The sequence below is a fragment of the Triticum urartu genome, chromosome 2 (genome assembly GCF_003073215.2).
Source record: "Triticum urartu cultivar G1812 chromosome 2, Tu2.1, whole genome shotgun sequence".
Taxonomy (NCBI): domain Eukaryota; kingdom Viridiplantae; phylum Streptophyta; class Magnoliopsida; order Poales; family Poaceae; genus Triticum; species Triticum urartu.
The window spans coordinates 610,812,388-610,838,360 of record NC_053023.1 but is presented as its reverse complement, the minus strand read 5'-3'; positions in this window follow the sequence as shown (position 1 = coordinate 610,838,360).

Genomic DNA, 25,973 nt, shown 5'->3' with positions numbered 1-25,973 from the left:
AAAATTCCAATCTTAGGTTTGTAATTCTGGTACATCAAAGTATATCACGCATGTTCAAAAGTATCATTATCTCATAGTCCAAACTGTGAAACAAATTGATCAATCTTAAGTGCACACACTATTGACCATGTATATCTCAATTACGCTAAAGTCCCTCAAATATGGACACCTCACTCTTTATCTGAAGCAACCCCCCTTCGTCGCCCACCCCCCACACATAGAGAAGTCATTCTCTCCCCCAAACACCAACACACGAGCACATTAAAACCCCTCTCTCTTCTAAATCCGGACCCCAATATAGGTCTCTATCACTTTATCTCTTGGGCATGCACACATCTCTTCCCCCACTCTCTAGCTAGGTCTCCTGGCATCTCTCTTTCCCAAGCACATGCACTATGTAGAGTGTGTCATTCCCATACACACAAAACGTCGCCCCCAAACGTCTATCTCCCTAGTTATGTGGTTCTCGCACACTCACCTCACACACCACCCCCACTGCCAAACAAGCACACTTTGTCTCCTTGTGCACCACTCTCCTCTTTCTATCTCTCCCACATGCGGACCCGCCCCAGCTCCTCCCTGTATACATATATGTCGTGACTCTTTCCATAGCTCCCTAATGTATCATCGTTCTTGATCTCGCACATTGTTCTCTACACCATCTATTCTAGATCTCTCATGAAGTCCCTATCACACACACGATGACTCGCTTCCCTTGCGTCTCCGTACATAGGCCAATTTCAAACAACATCAACATTGTCTCCCTATCTATACACCATTTATGGACACAAACGCCCCCTCTCCTGCCCCCTATCTGCCCTCTCTCTCTCTATCTCTCTCCGTCGCTAGCTCTCTCTCTCTCTCCGTCGCTAGCTCTCTCTCTCTCTCTCGCTCTCACACCCCTCTCCCACACACAATCGATGTCTCTTCCAAATAGTCTGCTCCCCCCGCCCGCACCCATGCTATCCCGCTACTACACATGTCACACCATTCCCCCTTCCCTTATACTAGGTTTAAATCATTAGTGGTCTCTCTACTCCACATACACACACTCCCTCTCACACACAAACGCGCGCACAAACACCCACTAATCTGGATCCTCATCTCTCCCCATGTCCGCATGTGTATCTCAAACACTCACTCTATAATTATGTATATGTGTCTCCATGTTACACAACACAAAGCCCCATGTACATGTCTCTCTCTATCCTCCACACACATAGACACAAAGAATCTGTTATCATTGCCACAGTCTCTAGACATATCACACACGCACTCTCTCTCTCTCTCTCTCTCTCTCTCTCTCTCGCAAACACGCTCAACAAGGGTTTCCCCGTGAATAACTTATCGTATATTCATCAACAATCGTGGCAGTACGGCGAACACGAGACGTGAAAAAGAATAAATCTACACGTGCTTAGACCACCTAGTATGACTACTAGGACTAGAGCAAGCCAAAAAGCGCGTCGCTATCACCCCCTCCTTATCGGCGACGGGAAAACCTTTGTTTTACACAGTTGAGAAGTCATTGTGCTAAGGCCTCACATGCTGAGGCGTTGAATAGAATGTAGATGCTAGTTTATGGAAACAAGTATCGATAATACATTTGTATCTCCATACTTATATTTCTTCTCTTATAAAAAACCGAGTTGGTGATGATGGTACGCGTGCCATCTTGCAATATAGACCGTTCGATCTATATCTGACTGATGGAAATTAAACTAAAAGATACTCACACCCCTCTCCACATTTGCAGACAAGACCTTCCCTCGTTCATCCTTATAGCAATTAAGAAAGGAAGCCTCTGGAACAAACTGGTCTGGTGGCCGCTGCAGGCGTCATCAATCCCCATGCCTCCACTCAGTCCGACCACCAATCACCACCATGCCCCACTCCTCTTCACCTTGTCTCCTATTTCTCGAGATATCATTAGTTTTTACACATGGGATTACTCCCGCATGGGTCAATCACAACGAGTGTTTTTATAAAAAATGCATCTTGATGTTCCGTGCAATGCACAGATCTTGCTAGTACTCCTACAGAAGAATAAGTTGGTGATGATGGTGTGTCTGCCATCCGTCGTTTGTGACCATTAGATCTACATCTAACGATTGTGAGGTAAGTTGTTGCCTTTTCTCACAAACATCCCACTTATCTACCAATTTGCAGAAAAACCCATAATTAGTATCTTAAAACCAACCACATCCCTCCCTGACCTCACCAAAACAGCCCAAGGAATATATTCTAATTGAAACATAATATATCTCTAGTGATATATGTATATCAAAATTAGAGTGTTTTGTATCAAGTTTGTGAAAAAGTATTATTCTAATTATGATTCGTTGCAACGCACATGAACATTGCTAGTATTTACAACCATGCAAAAAAATTTCCCTAGTATTCCATAGTTTCGAGTTTTCCATCAAGATATTAGTCACTCATGGTTGATATTTACTTTCAATCGTGTACACATATGCACTATGTAACTAGCCTTGCTTATTGGGTTCCAAAGCTTAACTTTCACTCCTACTTAGAAAATGTAGAGTATTTAACAAAAAACTACCACTTTCAACCAGCCCTAGGAAGAATCTTTTGTAAAAAAATAGCAACAACATACCCAAAATTTCTTAATCCACGCCAAAAACTACTACCTACTGATTAGGTTAGTTTAAACCCATTTATGACAGGGTTGGCCCACACATCCCTGCTGACGAGGCAGCTTAAACCAACACATTTTATTTGACCGTTGACACGAGGGGCCCACATCTGACCTTCTATCCTGTTATTCCCCCTCAAATCATTATTTTTCCCGAACATTACTTCAAATAGTACTGATGCGTGTTCGTCGGTGGCGCCGGTGAAGAGCGAGTTGGCCGCCGCTCCACCAGATGGGCCGGACGCCGCGCTGGCCTTCGCACGGGTTGGCAGGCTGGCCCGAGCGTGACTCACGAGTGAGCAAGCCGCCGCGCTGGCCTTCGCTCGAGCCAGATGGCTGGCCTTAGCGCGGCGCGCGCGAGCAAGCCGCCCCACCGGCGTGCCAATCTAGCTAGCAAACCTTGCAGACAAGCAGATGGACAGAGCTATCTTGGCTAGCTAGTGGCCGCGAGCGCCGGGCGAAGCTGGCATCCGGGCTGCCGCAAGATGGGCTCCGCACCGCCGGTGGTTTTGACCTCGCCTTCTGCAGAAGGCGGTAGCTGCGTCCCATGGCCGAGGATGACTAGGTGGACGGGCCGGAGGTAGGAGGTCACTCGGGGATTTTTGTGCAGACTGACATGTAGGTCCCACAAGTCATAACGCCCAGTCGAATAGAAGGCGTTATCTTAATGGGCGACATGGGCCCTATTTGGATACTCTAAGTCAGAGGTTAGATTCTAACCCTGAACTAACTCTAACCAAAGTGCTGCTTGGATGGCAGGGTTAGATTGACAACAAAATGTATCCAAACAGGGCCATGGGTTGAAACGTGCCTATAATGACACTTTGTAGAGTAGTCGTTTCTTGGTAGGGCTGGTTAGTAAGAGCATGTACAATGGTTGATAAGGTAGTCTTATCTTAAGTCTGCCATGTATGCAAGTGGTAGTAGTTTCTTGGCATTATTAGTGGTTTCTTGCATTATTAGGGGTTTCTTGTAAGGCTACTCATAGTGGGGAGTATCATATGCTAGTGACATGCATATGATACTAGTGTATGATACTACCTCCATAGTGCATAGTATCATAAACTAGTATCATAGATGATCATATTTATTGCCATGCATGACACAAAGTAGCATAGCATTTAACATGATATGGTATCTACCTATGTTACTCTAACACTCTCTCTCTTCTTTAATTATGTGCCACATAAGCATGTTTGCTAGTCCCAAGTGCATGTTACCACTTATGTTACCCCCACTATGGCCAGCCTAAGGAACAATGTACTACTAGCGACAAAAGGCGATTCTATGTTGCTTTGTACTCCAACAAGTACTACTGCTGGTCGCGGGAGTGTATACCTCGTTTTGTGGGTTCGATCCTCGTTTTGTGCAGCCGTTCCGATAGACCCCTTCTCCACCATTGGGATCGGCCTTCCGGACTGGCCGGGCTTGAATATGTATGATGATGCCTACATGAGATTGAAGAAGATAGCAATTGCGGACCCACCGACAAAGCGACGCAGCTACGATGATTACTATCTCATCGCGGTGTTTGACATAAGGATTGCCATCAATGCAAGAGGCAGTAACGGCAGAGGTTGGCGCATGTTGGCAGCGACAAATTTGTACCCCTACACGTTCGAAGACGCCGTGCGCCATCTAGGCTGCATCTTCGCGGTGACAAGCCAGGGGACTTGTTTCATCTGGTTGCCATCCTACGGTACGGGAGATTACAAACAGAATGCACAAACCATCATTTGCATCCCTAATGGTAATCCATTATTTTGCAGGGACCAGTCATCCCACGATCAAAATAAGATCGCCGATCCTGGATGTGCATTTGCATCCGCGATTCGGTCTAACCTGGAACCTTGTAGCCGACTTTGGCATATTGGGATCAATTATCTTAGTAGTCGTTACCCATGGTACCACTGATGTGCAACATGGTCACACAATCTACCACGATCGGACCATCACCATCTACCCAGGTATTCCATTTTTTAACCCTCTCGCCTTCTCTTTCATTGTTGTACTAGTACTCTACTTATGTACTAGTAGGAGTACTTTTTACCTTGGAGGACGCATATAGCTAGCTAGGCCCTTGAAGACTTGAACCCACTAGCTGCCACCATTTTTGTTTTTCCATGCCTTACTATCTCATCCATGTAGCCAACAGTGGCTATATATAATAAGCCGGTTATTTTACTTCCTCTATACCGGAGTAGTACTATTTGCTGCACAGTATTACTGACCGCCATATTTGAGCACAACATTATTATGCATGGACCTTGACTATGTACGTCACCATGTGTCCAGATCTGATATGCCGCGTGTACCAGATGAACGACGCCGAGTTCGACCCCCGTGATGCTACGTGGGTGCTGAGGAACACTCTTGGAGAGTACTCGCTTTTCATTTGGGGCAGCTACCCCATTGTGAAGCGGATGCCACCTTCCGTGCACGACACGGAAGGCCTGCCGTTCATGAAGCATGGTTGTGTCTTCAGTGCGCACCGCCGGATGAACGTCATGCTAGGACACGCTATCCCTGATTTATGCCGCTTCAGCTTGGATGAGTCTCCATTGTGTGGAACCGGACTAGAAAGCTGCGACAATGATTCCCGTTGCCCACCGCTATAGATCGTGCCATCCATGAAGAACACCTGGGACTGGAACCTGGAGGAGGACATGTAGCCCATCTATAACGTGTAAGTGGAGTATGGTAAATTTTGAACGGTAGCACTGTGAATATATGTAGACTAGTGGTGCACAAATTTATCACATGAATTGGAGATGAACTTGTGTGGCATACTGGCATTTTGTCCTTTAGAATTTATTACTAGTAAATGTGTTATTTGTACGTGCAACTTGTATGGTTGTTGCACGGGCTCCAACACACTCTTTGAGAAAAAAAGGTGGCACGGCTTTGGATATACGTGACGTGGCGGCATCATACAGTAGCATCGTTCGCTATAGTTGTAGTACGCTCCTACCAGGACGACAACTCCTATAAAACCTTGCGCTTGGCTCTTTGCCTCTTTGGGAGGTTCAACAGTTCGTACTCATGTGAACCTTGCACTTGGCTCTTTGCCTCTTCGGAAGGTCCAACAATGATGATACTACAGTACACATTATGCTTCTAGCAATCTGACACCGATTGAACTGCAGCACATCCACCACGAGGGCGAGGGAGAGGGAGAGGGCGCTGTAGTCAAAACCCTATCCTCGTCTTGCGAACCACCGCGCGCGTGGGTGAGGGAGAGGCGTAGTAAGGAAGCTTCTCCTCCTTCAGCGAGTTGACGGGACACATCAAAGCAGTACTAGTACTAGTCCATACTGCGTCCTTTCTGGTCAATACTCCCTCCTTTCCGGTTTACAGGGCTCAATTCAAAAATCTCACCAACCAAGATAGATGGTGAGTGGTGGAATACTTTTTGTAGTTTGAAAAAGCACCCAATTAATGCTCTTATTTTCCTCAAAAAATTATGTTTACCAATGCATTAATTGTAATGCATGCATGCATAAAGTACATGCATTGGTCAATTTTCTCTTAATACTTGCATGCAATGATTTAATGCACCTTGGAATCTGAACTTGTGATGAAGAACAACCAAATTGAGCCTTATAAAATGGAAAAAGTAAAATTTTGAGATAAGCCCTATAAACCAAAAAGGAGGGTGTATGGCTTAATTTGAAACGAGAAAAATACACTTGCGGTCAACGTATGTAACAATACGCTCTTTACGATCACTATATTTAGTTTTGCGGTGATTATACAATCACTAGCTCATTGTAGAACATTGTATTGCACCCTACTGACCAGCCACATAGTCGACGTGGCACTTTGTTGACTGGTTAAATTGTCACCTGGTTTCTGGGTCCCACCTGTCAGTTGGCAGAGCAAAGAAATCAACTAAAAAACAAAGAGTGTAGTACATCTACACTTCCGATGCATTTAGCCTTTAATATAAATCGATATTGATTGACTAATGCACCAACTTGTGCTCTAGGTATAGGCTACATGTCTATCCTTAATTACAGCTGTCGGATCTCGGGTTCCGGCAAACCCTTAAGGATCGAACTTTGGGGTGCGCGCAAAGTTCTTTCCCTCCTACCGATCTATGCCCTGGCTCGCTAAGGTCTCGCGGACGAACTCGATGCACTCGCAACACAAAGACACATGATTTATACTGGTTCAGGCCACCGTTGTGGTGTAATACCCTATTCCAGTGTGGTTGTAGTGGATTGCCTATTAGGCTGATGATGAACAGTACAAGGGGAAGAACAACCTCCTGAGGTTGAGGTGTTCTTGTGCTTGGTGGACTTGTGTCGTTCTTCGATGCCCCCTAGCTACGGTGGTGGCTAGCTCTATTTATAGAGGCCCTGGACCTCTTCCCAAATATTGAGCGGGAAGGGAGCGAACAATGGCGGCCAATTTGAAAGGGGAAAACTAGTACAAGCTATCCTAACAAAAGGTGGTCTTCGCCTGCCAAAGGTTCTGGTGATGACGCCGTCTTGGGCTCCATGGTGACGTCCGTCCTGCCGTCCTTTTGGTATTGGTCTTGTTGCACCGATATGGAAACCTTTGCCTGATGCCTCGATACTCCGCGACTGCACTTGCCCCCTTGGCACCAAAGGGGAAACAAGGACACTGCGCGCGCTGGCGCCCGCCTAGTCTCGATCGTCATGGCTCATGTCACGAGAGCCCCGCGAGGTTCGCCCCACCTTGATATCTCTGCTCCTCGTGAGGCAGCCTGGTGAGGCCGCTCCTGAGGAGGTCTTGCGTCATCCGCCTCGCGAGGCTTGGCCCCTTGCGAGGGTCTTGGTTCCTTGTTAATGAAGATGGGCCGTACAGACCTGCCAGCACAGCCACGCCATGGGCCGCAGGCAGGCAAGTCTGGGGACCCCCGTTCCCAGAACATCGACAGTAGCCCCCGGGCCCAAGGCACGCTCGGGCTTGGCTTCGAGGCGAAGCCAAATGTCAAGCGCGGAGCGCCGCGGGCCCCAAAAGCCTGCGACGTTGGTTGACACATGGCGGTTGATTGGACGTGGGCATCTCCGCTTCCCCATGCTGCCTTTGAATCTGCCTGGCTACGCGGCCCCCGCAACCTACACAGTTATTGTCCCATTGCCCACGCCTTGCCTCCCTAGTCCTTCTGCTTCCTCGAGACTCCGCTCCTCCTCTCCAATCTGTCCTGCACTCTGCCTGCTTCGTCACCATGGTGCCGAAACAATCAAACAAGGGGAAGAAACCTCTGTCCTCGCCGAGTGCTCCTCCGTCCTTCGAGCCCGCGCTCGGCCGACCTTTGGTGCTCAACGACGAGGCCATGGACAAGGTGCGCCCCATGCTTGCTTCTAGTTTCAACGAGTGGGGAGACACGGTGGCTTGGCCCGCGTCTCGCACTCGCATTGCCCGGGCAGCCACTGAGGTCCCAATCTTTATAGATGCCCTCTGGGCTAGCCTGATTCCCCCTTCTCCGCCTTCTTCAACGCAGTACTCGAGCATTATCAGATCCACATGTTGCATCTCGACCCTCAATCTGTGACTCTTCTCGCCGTCTTCGCCTTTGTGTGCGAAGCCATGGTGGGCATTGCTCCTTCGGTGGCCCTCTTCCGCCATTTCTTCAAACTGCATTTGACAGACCCTCGGCAGAGCTCGGGGTGCGTGAGCTTCCAGGCCGTGGCCGCGATGGCGGGCGAGGGGATCGACTTCGTGCTTCCTCCATCCACGAGCGAGTTTTGGACACGATGGGTGTTTGTTGACGCCGGTGTGCTCGGCCCTCTGCTCCATGCTCCGGCAGGGCCTTCTGTTCCCAACTCTAGTTGGGGCCACCAGAGGCTCGCGAGCCCCCGTCTCGTTCCCGTCTGGCTCAGGCTGAGGAGGTTGAAGGACCACGGCGTGACTGCGCCTATGGTGGTGAAGGAGTTCGTCAAGCGCCGAGTCGCTCTGCTTCAGCGCCATTCCTGCCTGATGTGGGCCTTGCTCAGCAGTCAGGACCATATGAGGTTTCAGGAGGAGGGGCTTCCTCTTAAGATGCAGCAAACGGTGCTTGCAGTCCTGACGGGTGCCCCTCTGCCGGACGACATGCCCAGGAAGAGCTGTCTGCTGTACCGCTATGAGAACAACACCGAATTTGCCGAGAGCATGCCCTCCTTTGATGAGTGGGGGCTGCGCCCGATCGGCCTGGTGGGGCCTAGCGAGTACCCCATCGATGTGGTTCCCTTTCTTGCCACCGGTGCCGAGCTCGCCCCAAGTGAGGGTGCAGAAGGGCGAGCTCCGACGGAGGCCGATGGCCCAAGTGCTGAGGAGCACATGCCGTGTGGTGATCCTGGGGCGTCGTCCTCAGGAGCTCGCGATCCCTCCCTTGGGGCGTCAGTTACTGAGGCGACGCAGCATGCGGTTCCTGAGGTCAAAGCCCCGGAAGCCTTGGGAGGTCATGGTGAGACGGCGCTGGACTGTTCACCGCAGCCAGGCACCCCTGAAGTTGTCCCTCCAAGCTCTTCCTCAGCCTCGCTCCACGCCAGCCGCCACGTCCAGCGCTTCGGTTGGCTTTGCGTGGACTTCGAGGAGCTCCGCAAGAGGAAGGGATCCCCGAGCGGCAACATCATCTTCGGGCCATTGAAGCGACGAAAGTATATCGCCGTCGACGAGTAAGCACCTTATCTTGGTGATCTTCCGTGTGTCGCCTTCCTTTCCTAACAATCATCCCCTCAGGACCCCTTCTGCCAAGGCCGTGAAGTCTCCTAAGAAGCAGCCCCTCTCGTCCCGTTGCACCGGGCAAGCTCTAGCGCCGCATGCTCGGGTGTTGCCCACGGCGCGGGGTCAGCCACGGGAGTCTGTCCGTCACCAGGGCGCCCCGAGCTTGCGCCTTCGTCGTCCTTCCCTCATGGCCTTGCTCGGAGCGCAGCGGGCGTGCCACAAGCTCCTCCTCTGGTCATGGACATCAGCTGGTTGGCTCCGATCTTCATCTCCTCCTCAAGTAGCGGGCACCGCCTGGCCGGGGCCCCTCATGAGGTCGGGTTGGAGCCTGGAGCGGCACCAACCCGCAGCCCCCTGCCAAGAGGTAGTGCGCCGCTCCGCATTCCACCTGTAGCCCCCGTGGCGCAGGACGAGGTGGGTCGTGCATTGGAGTTCGAGCGCGGGCGGAGCGTCGTTTGTCGCGAGCTCTTTCAGGTGGCGATGGGTGCGATGAGCCGACTTGGTGAAGAGCTAGCGGGTGTCAACGCGCGCCTCGAGGCCGAGGGTCTATGACTGGCGGAGGAGTGGCATAGGCTGAAAGTGGCCGTCAACCTTGGGCGCCACCAGCGCGAGCTAGAAAACACGAAGGCTCGTGAAGCTGACCGCCGTCGCGAGGCTGCGGAGAAGCGCATGTGGGACCTCCACGCTTGGGGCATGTTGGGGATATTACTACTGGGCGTAAACCGGCCTATCTGGGCCGGGTTAACTTCGTCAGTAGTTAAGTATGTTAAAGCCCAAGAAGACAGAGGAGGGCTCAAGGCCCATGGTCGGTTCAAGGCCTGTAGCCGTAAACCGGCGTTAGTAGTTAACCTGTATTGAAAGTTAGGAATAAGTAGAGACCAAACCAGACACATCTATGAGCCGGTATTGGGACTCCGTAAGCCGACGGGAGTCACCCGTGTATATAAGGGGACGACCCGGCGGTGGTTCAAGGACAACAGACAACAACTCGAGACATAGGCGAAGCTTGTTTGCTCCCTAGTCATCGAAACCCCGTCAACCCCTAGACATAGGCTTTTACCTTCATCGATGGGGCTGAACTAGTATAAACTCTCTTGCGTCCTTCTGTCCGCTTTAACCCCTTCAAGCTAACCCGTCGCGATGGCTCCACGACTAAGTCCTTTCTCTAGGACAACTGCCGTGACAAAACCACGACAGTTGGCGCCCACCGTGGGGCCCTCGCACGATGGTTTCCGGTTCTTGGAGGGCCGCTTTGAAGGACTCGAGGGCTACGCTGTAGGTCGGATGACTAAGAGTCGTCGCGGTAAGCTCTACATCGACGACACAGGCTGGGGCCCCGAGGCAGGCTCAATTGAGTACGGGTACCGGGTCCCCTTTGGTAGCATTCACGTTTCCATTGGCAAGATCGGTGAACCGGGCCCTGAGCCGGACATCTGCACCGACCTCATCGAGACGGCTCAGCGTGCGCGATCTGCCCGGGTTAAACCGGCCATGAAGCGTGCCTTTGTGGGAGTCATCCATGGAGGAAGTTATGAGGACGGATCGGAATTTCGCGGCACGACCATCGTTTGTTCTGGTGACGAATCTTCGACCAGAGAAACCGAATATCTTTATCAGCTACAAGATGGCCGGATTGGGAGTTGTTCCGATGGCGATAGTATTCCGGACCCCTCTGATCTGCCCAACCGGGTTGGAATATTTATGGCTGGAACACAAGCAGCGCTTCATTCTTCGACAGCTGTGGCAACGATCTCCGGTTCAGCAGCGGTGACGGCTGCCGGGGCAGGAGGCCCTGTGCGCCCGCCGGCTCAGGTTCTATCAGAACTATTTGATGTGTTGGCTGTGCTTATGGCGGAAGTTAATCTGCCGGATCAGGACGTTCACAACGCGGAGATTGCAAAGGTAAAGGAACAGATCACCCAGGCCAAGGCGGATCTGGCGGCTCAGGACACCAGGATGGCCGCAGAGCGGGCCGATTTAGACGCACAGGCCTACAAGCTTATGTTGGACCAGAGCACGTCACATGAAGTCATGAGGAGGAAGCACCGATCCCGCTTACCTCCGGTTTTCGAGGCTAGAGACCTTTTCAACACTCCAGGACCAAGAGTCGGCAATCCGCTGGAGGGAAACCAGGCAGAAGCCCCTGGGATCGGTGCACCGGTTCAGCCTCGTCAGATGGACCCGCCTCGTCAAAACACTGTTGTACCTCAGGCTGCTTTAACACCTCCGGGTCACTACTCCAACCCAATGGACAATCTTGTTGCCGCTGCTGCACGGCTGGAGGCCATTCCAATTGAAGGTGACTCGCCGCAGGCAGTAGAGACGCGACGGGTCAAGGAACTTCTGAGGACAGCTTTGGCCCAACAGGAAGCATACTCGTACAACCGCGACCGGATCCACTGGACCCCCCGTCCAAGCCGGAGCTATAGCAGACACATGGATGAACCGGCAGTGTCGAGTAATGAACGACGTGGGGCACCCCGTGACAACAACCCGGCGGGCGGTGTTGATGACGCTCAGGGAGTGGTGGACCGGGCCCGCGCGCGCAGGGAGGCCGAGTTAGCCACACGGCATCAGGCTCGGCAGCTCACGCCGGTTCGTCCAACCACCTTGACTGAACCTCGTGTTACTTCTAGTTCTTTGGGGGTGCCTTGCCTTATCCCCACTTTACGCAATGTGCTCCTGCCCAAGGATTTCAAAGGCCCACGCAAGGTACCAAATTACACGGCGGATCAACCTCTAGAGACATGGGTGGAGAGCTATGAGATGGCCATGGAGATGCTTGATGTGGATGACGCGGCGTGTGCGAAGTACTTCACCATGATGCTCGAAGGAACGGCCCGTACTTGGTTAAAAAGCTTGCCGGCTAATTCTATCAGTTCATGGGCCCAATTACGATCCCGGTTTATCAGCAATTTCAAAGATACCTGTAAACAGCCTATGTCGATAGTGGACTTAGCTGCATGCGTCCAGGAGGAAGGAGAATCAACGACTCATTAGGTGCGCCGGGTTTCACAAGTGTTGCACTCCTCAGACCGCATCAACGCTGACACCGCAGTATTAACCCTAGAAGGCAACTGCCGGTTCGGACCCCTGAAGCTGAAGTTGGGACAGATGAAGCGTCATTGCACCGACATGGGGACCCTCATGGCCACTTTGGTGAAATATGCTGATTCTGATAGTACCAAGGATCCCGAATCTGATGATGACAAGACAGGGAAAGGGAAGAAGAACAGCAGCTCCAAAGGTCAGCAGCATCACTGGGCAGGCAATGGTGGAGGAAGCAAGCGTAAAGCGGATGGTAACATGGACTTTGTGGCTAATACCAACGCACAGGACAATGGCCAGCGACACAAGGGTAGGCCGAAAAATCGTAATGGAGCGCACAACCCTAACCCAAACCGCCTAAACTATCTGCTAAGCCAGCCCTGTCCAAGACATGGGACGAAGGAGGCGCCGGCAAACCACCTTTGGAAAGATTGCTTTATTATGCAGGAGTTCAAGAATTCTAATAATTTCTGGTATGATCACGAATCTGGTGGTGGCTCGGGATCCGGGCCGGGTTACGGAGGAGGAAGTTCCGGTTCAGGATTCAATGGTAATCCGGGCGGACATAATGGTCAAAATAGTCAGAACAACCAGGGTGGTTACAACCAACAGCAGCAACAGTCAGGTTACCAGAGCAACCCAAAGCAGTTGAGTAATGGGTAGTACCATGTCTTCACCACTAGCTTGGACAAGCGAGATCGGAAGGTTCAGAGACGGGCGGTCAACTCTGTTGAACCGGCCATACCCCATTATCTATGTTGGTCTGAACAGCCAATTATATGGAGCAGAGAAGATCACCCTCCCCATGTCGATAATCCGAGTCAGTTGGCTCTGGTGGTGGCGCCTCAGGTGGGAGGTTACAAGTTCACCAAGGTGCTCATGGATGGAGGGAGCAGCATTAACATCCTGTACTATGAGACCTTCCGTCGTATGGGACTAACAGATAAGAATCTCAAACCGTCTAATACAGTATTCCACGGTGTAGTGCCTAGCAGATCAGCATATCCCGTTGGTAAGATAGCTCTGGAAGTGGCCTTTGGGGATGATCATGATTCCAGGTCGGAGATATTGACATTTGAAGTGGTGAAAATCCAAAGTCCATATCAAGCCCTGTTTGGGCGACCGGCCTACGCCAAGTTTATGGCTCGGCCCTGTTATGTGTATTTGCAGCTCAAGATGCCGGGTCACAAGGGGATAATAACGGTTCACGGAAGCCGCAAAATCGCTTTGGAATGCGAGGAAGGAGATGCGGCTTATGCAGAGTCGGTTTGTGCCACCGAGGAGTTGAAGTACTATAAAGACAATGTTGATCCGGCAGACATGACTCCGTTGAAGAAGCCAACTATGGAGCATGATCTGGCCCTGAAGTTCAAATCGGCGGCAGAAACTAAGCTTGTTGACTTCGTACCTCGTGATTCGTCCAAGCAGTTCAGCATCAGTGCCAACTTGGATCCGAAATAGGAAAGCGCGCTCATCGAGTTCATCCGTGAGAATCGGGACATTTTTGCATGGAAGCCCTCTGACATGCCAGGTGTACGGAGGCAACTCGCTGAGCACACACTTAATGTGGATCCTAAATATAAACCGGTGAAACAGTTCCTCCGCCGGTTTAACGAAGAAAGACGCAAGGCAATTGGAGAAGAGGTAGCCAGGCTCTTAGCAGCTGGCTTTATTGTTGAAGTTTTTCACCCTGAGTGGCTTGCCAATCCGGTGCTGGTCCTCAAGAAAAACGGCACCTGGCGCATGTGTGTGGATTACACAGATCTTAATAAGGCTTGTCCAGCAGATCCTTTTGCTTTCCCCCGTATTGATCAAATTATTGATGCTACGGCGGGCTGTGAGCGTTTAAGTTTTTTGGATGCGTATTCTGGCTATCATCAGATCAAAATGGCAGTTAAGGACTAGGAGAAGACGGCATTTATAACTCCCTTTGGATCCTTCTGCTATGTGTCTATGCCCTTCGGGCTCAAGAGTGCCCAAGCGACTTACCAATGGTGTGTACAAAATTGTCTTCACAAGCAGATTGGCTGTAATGTACATGCTTACGTGGATGATATCGTGGTTAAGTCCAGGGAGAAGGAGACTCTGATTGATGATTTGAAGGAAACCTTTGATAACCTGAGGACATACAAGATGATGGTTAATCCGGACAAGTGTGTCTTTGGTGTACCGGCGGGCAAGTTATTAGGCTTCTTGGTGTCCAATAGGGGAATTGAGGCTAATCCGGAGAAGATCACAGCCATCACCTCCCTCGCTAAACCAAAGTGTATCAATGATGTTCAGCGCCTGGCAGGCCAGATTGCTGCGTTAAGCCGGTTTATCAGTCGCCTCAGTGAGAAGGCAATCCCTTTGTATCAGATGTTGAAAAAGACGGATCAGTTTGTCTAGAGTTCTGCTGCTGATGAAGCATTTGAGGACTTAAAACGGCAATTGGCCAATCCGCCTGTGCTCGCTGCTCCCATTGACAAGGAGCCATTGCTACTATATGTTGCTGCTAATGCTCGGGCGGTCAGCGTGGCTATTGTGGTAGAGCGCAAGGAGGCAGGTAAGGAGCATCCGGTTCAATGTCCGGTCTATTATATCAGCGAGGTGCTCAGTGAGTCCAAGCAAAGGTATCCACATTGGCAGAAGCTGGTGTATGGAGTTTTTATGGCAAGCCGGAAGCTTAAACAATAATTCCAAGGGCATCCAATTACATTGGTCAGTTCTGCTCCTTTGGGAGATATCATCCAGAACTGGGAAGCAACTGGCCGGATTGCAAAGTGGGCTATAGAGCCGGGGCCGTACGGTTTGAAGTATGTGCCTCGGACAGCGGTTAAGTCTCAAGCACTTGTTGATTTCATCAATGATTGGACGGAAATGCAAGCACCTGAAGAAAAGCCGGATCATACGTATTGGACCATCCATTTTGACGGATCCAAGTAGTTGGAAGGCTCGGGGGCTGGAGTCGTATTAACCTCCCCACGAGGTGATAAGTTTTATTATGTTCTCTGCTTAATGTTCCCTTGTACTAACAATGCAGCTGAGTATGAAGCCTTGCTCCATGGTCTCCGGATTGCTAAGGAGATGAATCTAAGTCGAGTTAAGTGCTTCGGTGACTCGGACCTTGTGGCTCAGCAGGTGTCTGGCACTTGGGACTCCAAGGACCCACTCATGGCAGCATATCGTCGTGAGGTGGATATTGTTGCAGGTTATTTCAGAGGCTATCAGGTGGACCATGTGGACCGGCGGAAAAATGAAGCGGCGGACGCTTTAAGCCGGCTGGGCTCTCAGCGCAAACCGGTCCCGCCCAATGTTTTTCTGGATGTGCTGCACAACCCATCGGTGAAGATCCCTGGTGAAGAGGATTTGGCTATTCCTGATCCGGAGGCTCAATTGGTGGCAGCTATTCATGTTATTCCGGATTGGACGCTTCCTTACCTGGCGTACAAGAACCGGGGTGAGTTTCCAGAGGATGAGATTCTGGCCCGGCAGATAATCCGGCGATCCAAGTCCATGGCTATCATCAATGGCGAGTTGCATCATTGCAGTGTATCAGGAGCTTTTCAACGTTGCGTATCTCCTGAAGAAGGCCGTGAAATTTTGCGTGAGATCCACGAAGGAGATTGTGGTCACCATGCTGGTTCAAAGTCTCTGGTGGCTAAAGCGTTTCGCCATGGCTTCTGTTGGTTAACTACTCATGCTGATGCGGAGGATCTGGTCAGACGATGTGATGGTTGCCAAAGGTTTTCAAGACGTGCTCATGTACCGGCTCAAGAATTGAGAATGATTCCAATTACTTGGCCATTTGCGACTTGGGGGATGGATATGGCTGGGCCTTTCAAAAGGTCCAAAGATAAGAAGACCCACCTCCTGGTGGCGGTTGACAAGTTTACAAAGTGGGTGGAGGCAGAACCTGTTAGCAAGTGTGATGCGGCCACGGCGGTTCAGTTCAGCAAAAAGGTGATTTTCCGGTTTGGCTTTCTGCACAGCATTATCATAGATAATGGTACCAATTTGTCCAAAGGTGCTATGAAGGAGTTCTGCGAACGAGAGCACATCCGGCTCGACGTTTCATCAGTGGCACATCCACAGTCCTATGGTCAAGCAGAAAGAGCTAATCAAGAGATCCTGAGAGGCATCAAGCCCCGGCTCATGGTTCCTTTGCAGAGAACACCGGGTTGTTGGGTAGAAGAATTACCATCTGTGCTATGGAGCATCAATACAACACCCAATAGATCAACAGGATACACACCGTTGTTCATGGTTTATGGAGCGGAGGCGGTTCTCCCCAGTGATATCCGTCATGATTCACCTCGTGTAACGGCTTATATTGAAGCGGACAACGAGACAGCACGGCAAGATGCTTTGGACCGGTTGGATGAAGAGCGTGACATCGCAGTCGCCCGATCGGCGATTTACCAGCAGGATCTTCGTCGTTATCACAGTCACCGGGTTAGAACCAGAACCTTTCAGGAGGGAGATTTGGTGCTTCGGCTCATCCAAGATCAGACTGGTATGTATAAGTTATCCCCACCTTGGGAGGGGCCTTTCGTGGTCAGTAAGAATCTGCACAACGGGTCATACTATCTGATCGATAATCGAGAACATAAGGACTCACGTACATCAGAAGAGGAGACCAACAGGCCGTGGAACATAGCTCATCTTCGGCCTTATTATACCCGAGCCATTGGTTCTACTTATGTACATATTACAGCGATGTATATATTAACTATAATAAACTGGAACCTCAGCTAAAGAAGGGTATCTGTTCTTTTACATCATGTGTGGTTACACGGAGTTGTTTTAAAGCGGCTTCCAGTTTACCCCTTGAATTCGCTTTGCTAAAAGCATCGTGTTATATCACTTGGAGGATTGGTCGTGTCCGAACCAATACCATGCCTCTTGATAGGCGAGAGCCACCAGATCACTTGGGGACTTGGTCATGTCTGAACCAGTCATGCCTCTTGATCGGCCTAAGGCCACAAAATCACTTGGGGGCTTGGTCGAACCCAAACCATGACCATGCCATTTGATCGGCATAAATGCCACGGTTTCATTTGGGGACCTGGCTGACTAGAACCATAGTTACACCTAACGGGAGCTTGGTCGTGTTTGGCCATGGTAACGCCATTTGATCAGCTTAAATAAACCTTTTTTGCGAACGGTTTTGTCATTGCTTTTGCTTCTCACTTTTCTTTGAAGGTTTTTTTTTGTTTTTTATTGCGTTTTTAAACCGACAAAGTTTTTTAACCAATCAATTGACGAAACACAGTTCACGTCAATCCGGAGACTATTTGCCTGGTTTGATCCTTGTTGTTAACATCCTCTTATGGAGTAACACGGTGTTTATCACAACCCGGCACGGTTTACATGGTAAGCCAGCATCATATATATACAGGAGCTGTTATCTCCTCCAACAGTGTGGGTTTGCAAAACTCCGCTTCAAGATTGGCCAAGCCAACTTCACGCTCAACGATGGCAGGTATTATGTATCTCAAAAATTTGGTTATATACTTAAAATTTTGTTTTGGATGTTTTGATTTCATATATACAGACATCATATTCCGCCTGACGGTACAACCGCGGTGGCACTTGACGAGTTTCTTATTTCAGAAAGTGTTTTGGAAAGTTCATTACCACAGGAAGAACAAATTATGCATGAAGGCATGTCAACATCAAAGGTATCAGCTAGCCTATTACAAGGCAACATGGTGGCCATAATAATATAATTGTTTTTCACAAAGGAGAGGCAGTTTTAAAACCGGCTTCCGGTTCAAGCTTGGTTACCAGCCTGGCCTGATGGTTGTGGGTCATCCTACGCCGCTTCAGCCTCCGTTTCTCTACCCAGTGGCTGGAAATCCACTGTTGTCCAGTCGATTCCCATTAATGCTTGAAAAACAGCTTCATCATGGATCAGCAATGACGGGTCAATATCGGGAGCGTAAGTATGCTTACGGATTGGAGGGATCAGATTTTCCGATTCATGGATTGGTGCAGCTATTCGCTTGTTTTGATTGTCATATTGGGCTTGATAATGAGACAAGTCTGCTTCTTCGGCCAATTGACAAGCTAGCGGACGTACCTCCCGGTTTATTGCTCGCAGATCCGCTTCACCAAATTCTGACCCGTCTTCCTTCAAGCTGGGATAGCCCTGAGCCGCTTCAATAGGATCAAAATCCGGCACCCAGGCTTTTGCCCGGATTAAGGTATTGATTGCACCGGTTCGAGCAGCAGATTTCTTCAGCTCTTCAACCCGGGCAGGAAGCACTGACAGTTTCATCAGAGTGTCTTGAATCAAAGTGGGCGCCGGTTTGTTATGGGATGCTGTACAGATGATCCGCTGGGCACCAGTATACAATTGTTCAACCAATGTATAGGCGGCTTTCAGTTTCTTACGCACATCTGACCCCAAGTGACCAATGCGTGTCCCTGAAATACCATAAAGGGTTAATAAACCGGCAACTCTGACTCTGTAAGAAGGCAGAGCCAATTCAGAAGGCAAGCTGGCTTACCAAAGATAGCAGTGGTCATGGCACAAGTGCCGCTTTATGCTGGTCAGTTCATCCGTCACTGGTTTTAGTGCAGCCTCGGCATCCTCTACTCGTTTGATCAAAGCGGACTTTTCAGTGGCCCAATCCGCCCGTTTCTTCTTGAAGTTCTCCTTAAGTTGTTCCATGGCGCTTAAAGCGCTGGCCAATTCCTCTTTTGCTTTGGAGGTTTCAGCCTGTTGGGTTTTCCGGTTTTCTTGAAGATCGATGACTTGGTTTTCTTTCGTCTTCAGCTCCGCCTGCATGCATACAGATATATGCTTCAACAAATCAGTATAAGGATTCAAGTACCAACCACATAACAAGTTATGCACTTAGCACTTGGGGGCTAATGCATATTCGATCTTCATCTTTCAATTGTTTACAAAGTCCCAAGATCAATACAAGTATTCAACTTGGCACTTGGGGGCTAATGCCTATTTGATCATATATATTCTGATGCGGCAGTTTCAATTACTTAAAGTACCGGTTTAACTACGCTAAGTTGAACCGGCCCTTGGGGGCTACATCACTGAATTTCAAATCATCAAGATTTATATTATTAAGTCCCGGTTTGAAAGAATATTTCAAACCGGCCCTTGGGGGCTAGGAGATTCAGCAAGAATGGAAGCATATAAGCAGGAAGGAGCATACGGAAGTTACCTCATATTTATCTTTCATCATATTAACCAGACCGGCTTCATAGTCACGACTGGTATATAGCCGGTTCAGATAGCCGGAATGGATATCTTTGGCGTTCAGAGCAGCGTAAGTCGTCAGATCAGCGTTCCACTTGGCTTTGCCAAAGGCAGCAAATTCTTCCTTGGCAGAATGTTTGGATAAAGCGACAGGATTTCTTGGCTCAGTATGGCCAGTGCCAGTAATGACAACCTCATCATCCTTGGTACCGCAGGTTTGCACTGGAGCTGTTGGCTTGTCAGTAGGTTTTGCTGGACCGGTGGAGCTTTCAATCCGGATGGAACCTGTTGGCTGATGGATAGGACCTGAGGTATCAGTAGGTCTGTCTTCAGCAATAAGATCATCATCTTTCTGCGGTGGATTGTTGGGAATATCCTCAGGAATAGCCGCTTCAGCATTGGGTGTCTTGCCTGCTTCAAGAACGACATCTTCTTCGGCCGCTTTGTCCAGGCGGGCCTTCTTGCTTGGCCTAGGTTTGGCCCTGAGAAGAATAATAAAATCAAATACAGTATATGTTCTAAGGCGATATACTGCAAATATTACAATAAGTATAGCTTACCCAAGCACCGTTTTAAGCGGTGGGAGCTGAGTAGCCGATGACTTGCCAGAAGATGAGTGGGAAGTAACCTGGTAATCGGAGTCAGGCGGATTAAGATGTTGACGAAAGCAGCCCGCTTTAGGACAAGCACTGACAAGCAAATTAGAGACCTCTGAATGGCGTTTCCGAACCGGACTATTCGGTAAACCGGCGGAGGTAACTACCTGGCCGCTGTGCCGGGTTGTGCGACGAGCTTCGTGTTGTTGGGTCTTCATAAGAAATTTAGGATCCAAATAAGCAAGAGGATGAGAAAATTTAACTTTCCGGTTTGCCTGGCGGATTTTTTGTGAAGGCAAAGTTTCTGAATCGGAAGAGATAATAATTACCTCTGCAACATCCGCGTGGCTGGCTTCGGCATCATCCTGACAAATATCATCATCAATAAGACGCATGAAAAATAAACCAAGTGAGTCAAGCTCTACCTCAAAGTCTAGATTATCCACATCATCATCAGGGGCTGGATTAGAAGATGCAATGGTTCTTTTCCTATGGGTAGTCTTCTTCACAGCTTTAGTCTTTTGCCGGGTTGCTCTTTCCGGTTTGTCTGGTTTCTCCTGCGGCAGTTTTTTGCTCCAAAACGGATCATTGCCCTGATTATGCCGACACTGATATTAAACAATGACCAGACATATCAATAACGGATTCAGCAAAGAGAAAAATCAAAGTCTTACAGCTGGCGGTTTGTTGGTGGCACAGAAGGGAAGCAGGCCGGTTCTAGCGCAGACATGTTCTGGTTCATTCAGCATCTTATTCACAGCCTCTGTGATTTCTTCATCGGAGAGCTGGATTTTTGAATGTCGCAGTGGGTCATCAACACTGTCAGTATACTCGCACATCAAACCGGAGCGCTGACTAAGGGGCAGTATGCTCCATGATATCCAACAGCGAGCGAGATCAACCCCTGTTAAACCATTGGCCATAAAGGCTCTGAGCTTTGACAGTTGGGGAGCATATTTGCTTCTCTCCTGGGCAGTCAATCTTTGAGGAAAAGGGTGTGTATTGCTGAGCCGCTCCGGACGAAAGCCAGGCAAGGGATTCTCACCAGCAGGGGAGGTGTCTTTGCAGTAGAACCATGTCTGTTTCCACTCCTTGGGGTGACTGTGCAGCTTGGCGTGAGGGTATGTGACCTTCTTTCCTTTTCTGAATTGCCACGCCACCCAACTCTGTATTAGAGCCATCAGTAAACTCAGTACGGCGGTTTAGATGGAAAAGGTCTCTGAACAATTCCACTGTGGGCTCCTCTTGAAAGAACACCTCACAGAGCACTTGGAAGTGACACATATTTGTAACAGAGTTGGGGCCAGTGTCTTGCGGATGGAGTGGAAATCGGCTAAAACATCCCGGTAAAATTTAGAACCGGGCGGCTTAAAGCCCCGGGCTAAGTGATCTACGAAAACAACAACCTCTCCTTCTCGAGGTGTGGGAGGGTATTCTGTGCCAGGAGCCCTCCAATGGATGGTATCTTTGCTGCCTAAAGCGCCAATCAGGACTAAATTGTCCAGTTGATCCTCTGTGACACGAGAAGGAACCCAATTGCACTCATATACTTGCTTGGCCATGATGGAATCTACAAGGTAGAAGATCCCGGTTCAAAAATGCATTTGATCAAGGTACGTTGGTATGTGCACTGTTAAACCGGAGACAAAACTATCTGAACCGGAGTTTCATGAAGCAACCAACATCTGGCGGTTCAACAAGGGGACTAATGGCATATACCGGTTTGGAAAATTTTCTATAAGGTTAAACCGCCTGATCTAAGCATTGAAAAGCTGAGATTGCGGATGGACAAGTACGTAGAAACAGGTTTCACAAGATTTCTTTATAGCATTGGATCTGAAGCAAGTTCAGAAAAGAGATAAATACTTAGAGGTTCCAAAGGAGCAGTACCGAACCAATGAGCAAAACGTTCATATAGATCTATGTTTTGAGATGCATAAGTGAAGGCGAAGGTCAAACAACTATCATTGCACAGAGTAAAGATTTGCGGATTCATCTAAAGATCTATCGTATGAGCAAGAGGCAGACGATGAACACTGAAGAACTGCGAAACCCTAGGCCAGATCTGCGGGGGAAAGGATAGAAGATTTACCGGAGCTGAGGAAGATGCGGAAGGTTGCCGCGATGTTCTGGTGCGCTCAGGTTGATGCAGCGGCCAAGGATGAGGCAGAGGTCGACGGCGGCGGCGGAGCTCCGAGGCTGGCGACGCGAGGAAGATGAAGAAGGCACGGAAGCAGAAAAGAAATGACCCTTCGGTCCTATTTATAAGGCGAAAGAACATGAGTCAGGCGCGACAATCAAGGGGCCACAAAACGGAGCTGTCGCCTCGATTTCCGCCGATCTATTAAACAAAGAAGCATAATGGATAGCTTCGTTATGACAGGTGACGTCACTCCGGTTTACAGCAATCAGAGAAGATGACATCATGGCGGTTTACCAATTTATAAGAAGATGTTGAAAATGAAGCTTTTATTAAAGGATTGACATGAACCCGTTCAAATCAATCTGGGGCCTAATGTTGGGGATATTACTACTGGGCGTAAACCGGCCTATCTGGGCCGGGTTAACTTCGTCAGTAGTTAAGTAAGTTAAAGCCCAAGAAGACAGAGGAGGGATCAAGGCCCATGGTCGGCTCAAGGCCTGCAGCCGTAAACTGGCGTTAGTAGTTAACCTGTATTGTAAGTTAGGAATAAGTAGAGACCAAACCGGACACATCTATGAGCCGGTATTGGGACTCCGTAAGCCGACAGGAGTCACCCGTGTATATAAGGGGACGACCCGGTGGCGGTTCAAGGACAACAGACAACAACTCGAGACATAGGCGAAGCTTGTTTGCTCCCTAGTCATCGAAACCCCATCAATTCCATAACAACTAGACGTAGGCTTTTACCTTCATCGAAGGGGCCGAACTAGTAAAACTCTCTTGCGTCCTTGTGTCCGCTTTAACCCCTTCAAGCTAACCCGTCGCGATGGCTCCACGACTAAGTCCTTTCTCTAGGACGACTGCCGTGACAAAACCACGACAGGGCGCGTCCCTCGAGCAGCAAGTGGAGGCACGCAAAGCCGCTCTCGCGTCACTGAGGGGGACGCCTGCCGAGGAAGAGGAGGTCCGGAAGCGCGAGGAGGCGTTGGCTCTGGAAGCCGTGGAGCATAGCCTCGAGCTTGAGCAACTGGAGATGAGGGAACCTCAGGTTGCCCAAGCGGAAGATGCCGTCGGGGCTCACGAGGCCAAGGTCCAGGAGGAAGTCGACCGCCGGGTATCCGAGGTTCGCGCGGATCTTGAAGGTCGGCACGCCCTGAAGCTGAGGCTTGCGGGAACCGAGGTAGCAGGCAGGACCGCTGCTCTCAGACGCAGGTCAGACGAGGCGGAGAGGCGTGAGGAGGCCACGGACGCCGCCCTGATCTCGATGCAGGCGGACTTGGCCTCCGCCCGTGCCGATCTGCTTTCTCTTCAGAGACGGGTTGATGACGCCGAGGCCATCGCGCGGCAAAACAAGGAGGAAGTGCTTCAATGGCGGATGCTGGAGCGCGAGCACGCCCCCATGCTTCAGGGCCTTCAGAACAGGGCTAATACCGCCTTGGGCTTCATCTGTGATGAGAATGCACCGCCCCCACTCGAATGACTATGCCAGTCACCTGACCTTCTTCACCAACGTGGTGACGCGCCTGGAAGCCCGGTCTAACATGGCTCGCCAGCTTGTGGAAGCGAGAAGTCCCAGTCTGCTTGGGCGCGCGTTCTCCCGCGTCTTCAGCCACCTCCGGAACATCGATCTCAACTTTGATTTCGACGCGCTATTGCTCCCGTGCTGGAAGCCATCCGGGGCAACTTGGCGCGATGGGTTGAAGACCACGTGGATGCGCTGGTCAGGGCCTTCGCTTCTGATGATGACGCGGTTGTGGTTGCAACAGATGAAGGCGACATGGTTGATGACGGCGACGTCGGCGTCGGCGAAGGTGGAGCCAACGCAAACGACGGTGACATCAGTGCCAGCGGCGCGTCTGAAGACGACATGGGGGACGCGGCGAGTGACATATCTAGCTGATTCTTGGTCCCTTTACTGGTTCACCCGGTATGCAAAAACTCGGGCATGGCCCCTAAAGATTGTGAGAGCATTTTTGGAGGGGGGCCCTCATGTAAGCGAATCATGATTTCTACTCCTTTATCCCGAACCAAGCACTACTAGGAAAAGGCCTACTAATGGCGCACCAGTTTTGCCTACTAATGGCGCATCACTGGTGCGCCATTAGTATCACGCCACTAGTATTTTTTACTAATGGCGCACCACTGGTGCGCCATTAGTATCTGGTATACTAATGGCGCACCACCCAGTGCGCCATTACTATATAACACCATGCGCCATTAGTATGCCTCCCAGGGCCATATTTAACCATGTGCTTTGGCACACTAATGGCGCACTGCGGATGGATGCGCCATTAGTATACTTGGCATACTAATGGCGCACTCTGTAGTGATGCGCCATTAGTATGCATATTAGTTTTTTTTACTTTTCTGATTTTTGTACAGGTTACAAAATATATTATTTGACAGAATATAGACAGTAGCACACAACAACAGCAGATTCATCGAATACAATAGAAGATTAGTCTCCGAATACAATTCATCATATTAGTCTCCGAATTCAAACGACCGAACAAAGATAAAACATTACAAGTCTCGAGACCGCGAGTATCGAGTTTGTCAGAAGTAATACTAATACTAACAAGTCCTACTAATCATCATCATACAACTTCTACTCGTTATTCATAACAAGTCATACGATCATCATCTTGATAGTCATCAAACCAACCCTACTTAATTGTTCTTAGCACATGATCATCAGTATTAGGCAGGACCTAAATACCCTATTTAAGCTAAAATAGCATAAAACAATATAGACCCTGACTCTCCATTATGGAGAATGGAGAACTCCTGTCTCCAATTCTTGCGCTTCGCTTCCTTTTGTTTCCAAGAAGCTCCTTACGACTGTCCATACATTTTTTCCATCCTTTGATTTTCATGTCTCCACTTCTTTTAGAAATCTTGTATGGACAGTTGAGATTCGTAGGATGACCTGGCTGTATGTTCAAAACATTAAGACTACCTTTTTGATACATCATATGAGGCACACAATTCTCTAGGATTATCTGTTGAAAAACATAGTAATAATTTCATAGTTAGCAATGATGTACTAGTTTTAGAAGTATGCAAAAGATGCACGGATGTTGTAATAGTAAAAATCTAACCAGGGTATCTCCATGGTAGTTACCGTAGTTGAACACATGCACTAGTGGCACGTATTTACCATAATGTTGAGGAGTTTGATTGTGGATAATGTAATTCTCAATGTCAGTACAAAATCCGACCAGATGATTTTTCTCCTTGTAAGTTGTTAATTCGGAGCCATCGGTGTAGTGGGTTTTGTCTACCATCTCCCGCACATTCTTTGAACAATAAAAATAAGCTGTCAATGGAAATAAGCTGTCAACTATTTTGAAATAAACAATATAAATTAGCTAATAACTATGTTTGAGAAACTCACATAGCGGTAGAACTGGAGGCGTATCAACAAGGACCCAAATGTCCATATTGTCTTGGTTGATGTCAGGATTACCAAGATCCATGGTGATAAGCATACCCTCATCAAAACCATACATCTTGCAAAATGCTTCCCAATTTTTGCAACCAAAATGGGTTACGCTCTCAGAATTATATAGATTTACTTCAAAGTCCACATCATGATGAGTCCTTAGGTGAATTTTCTTTGTTTCAGAAATTTCATGGTCTTCA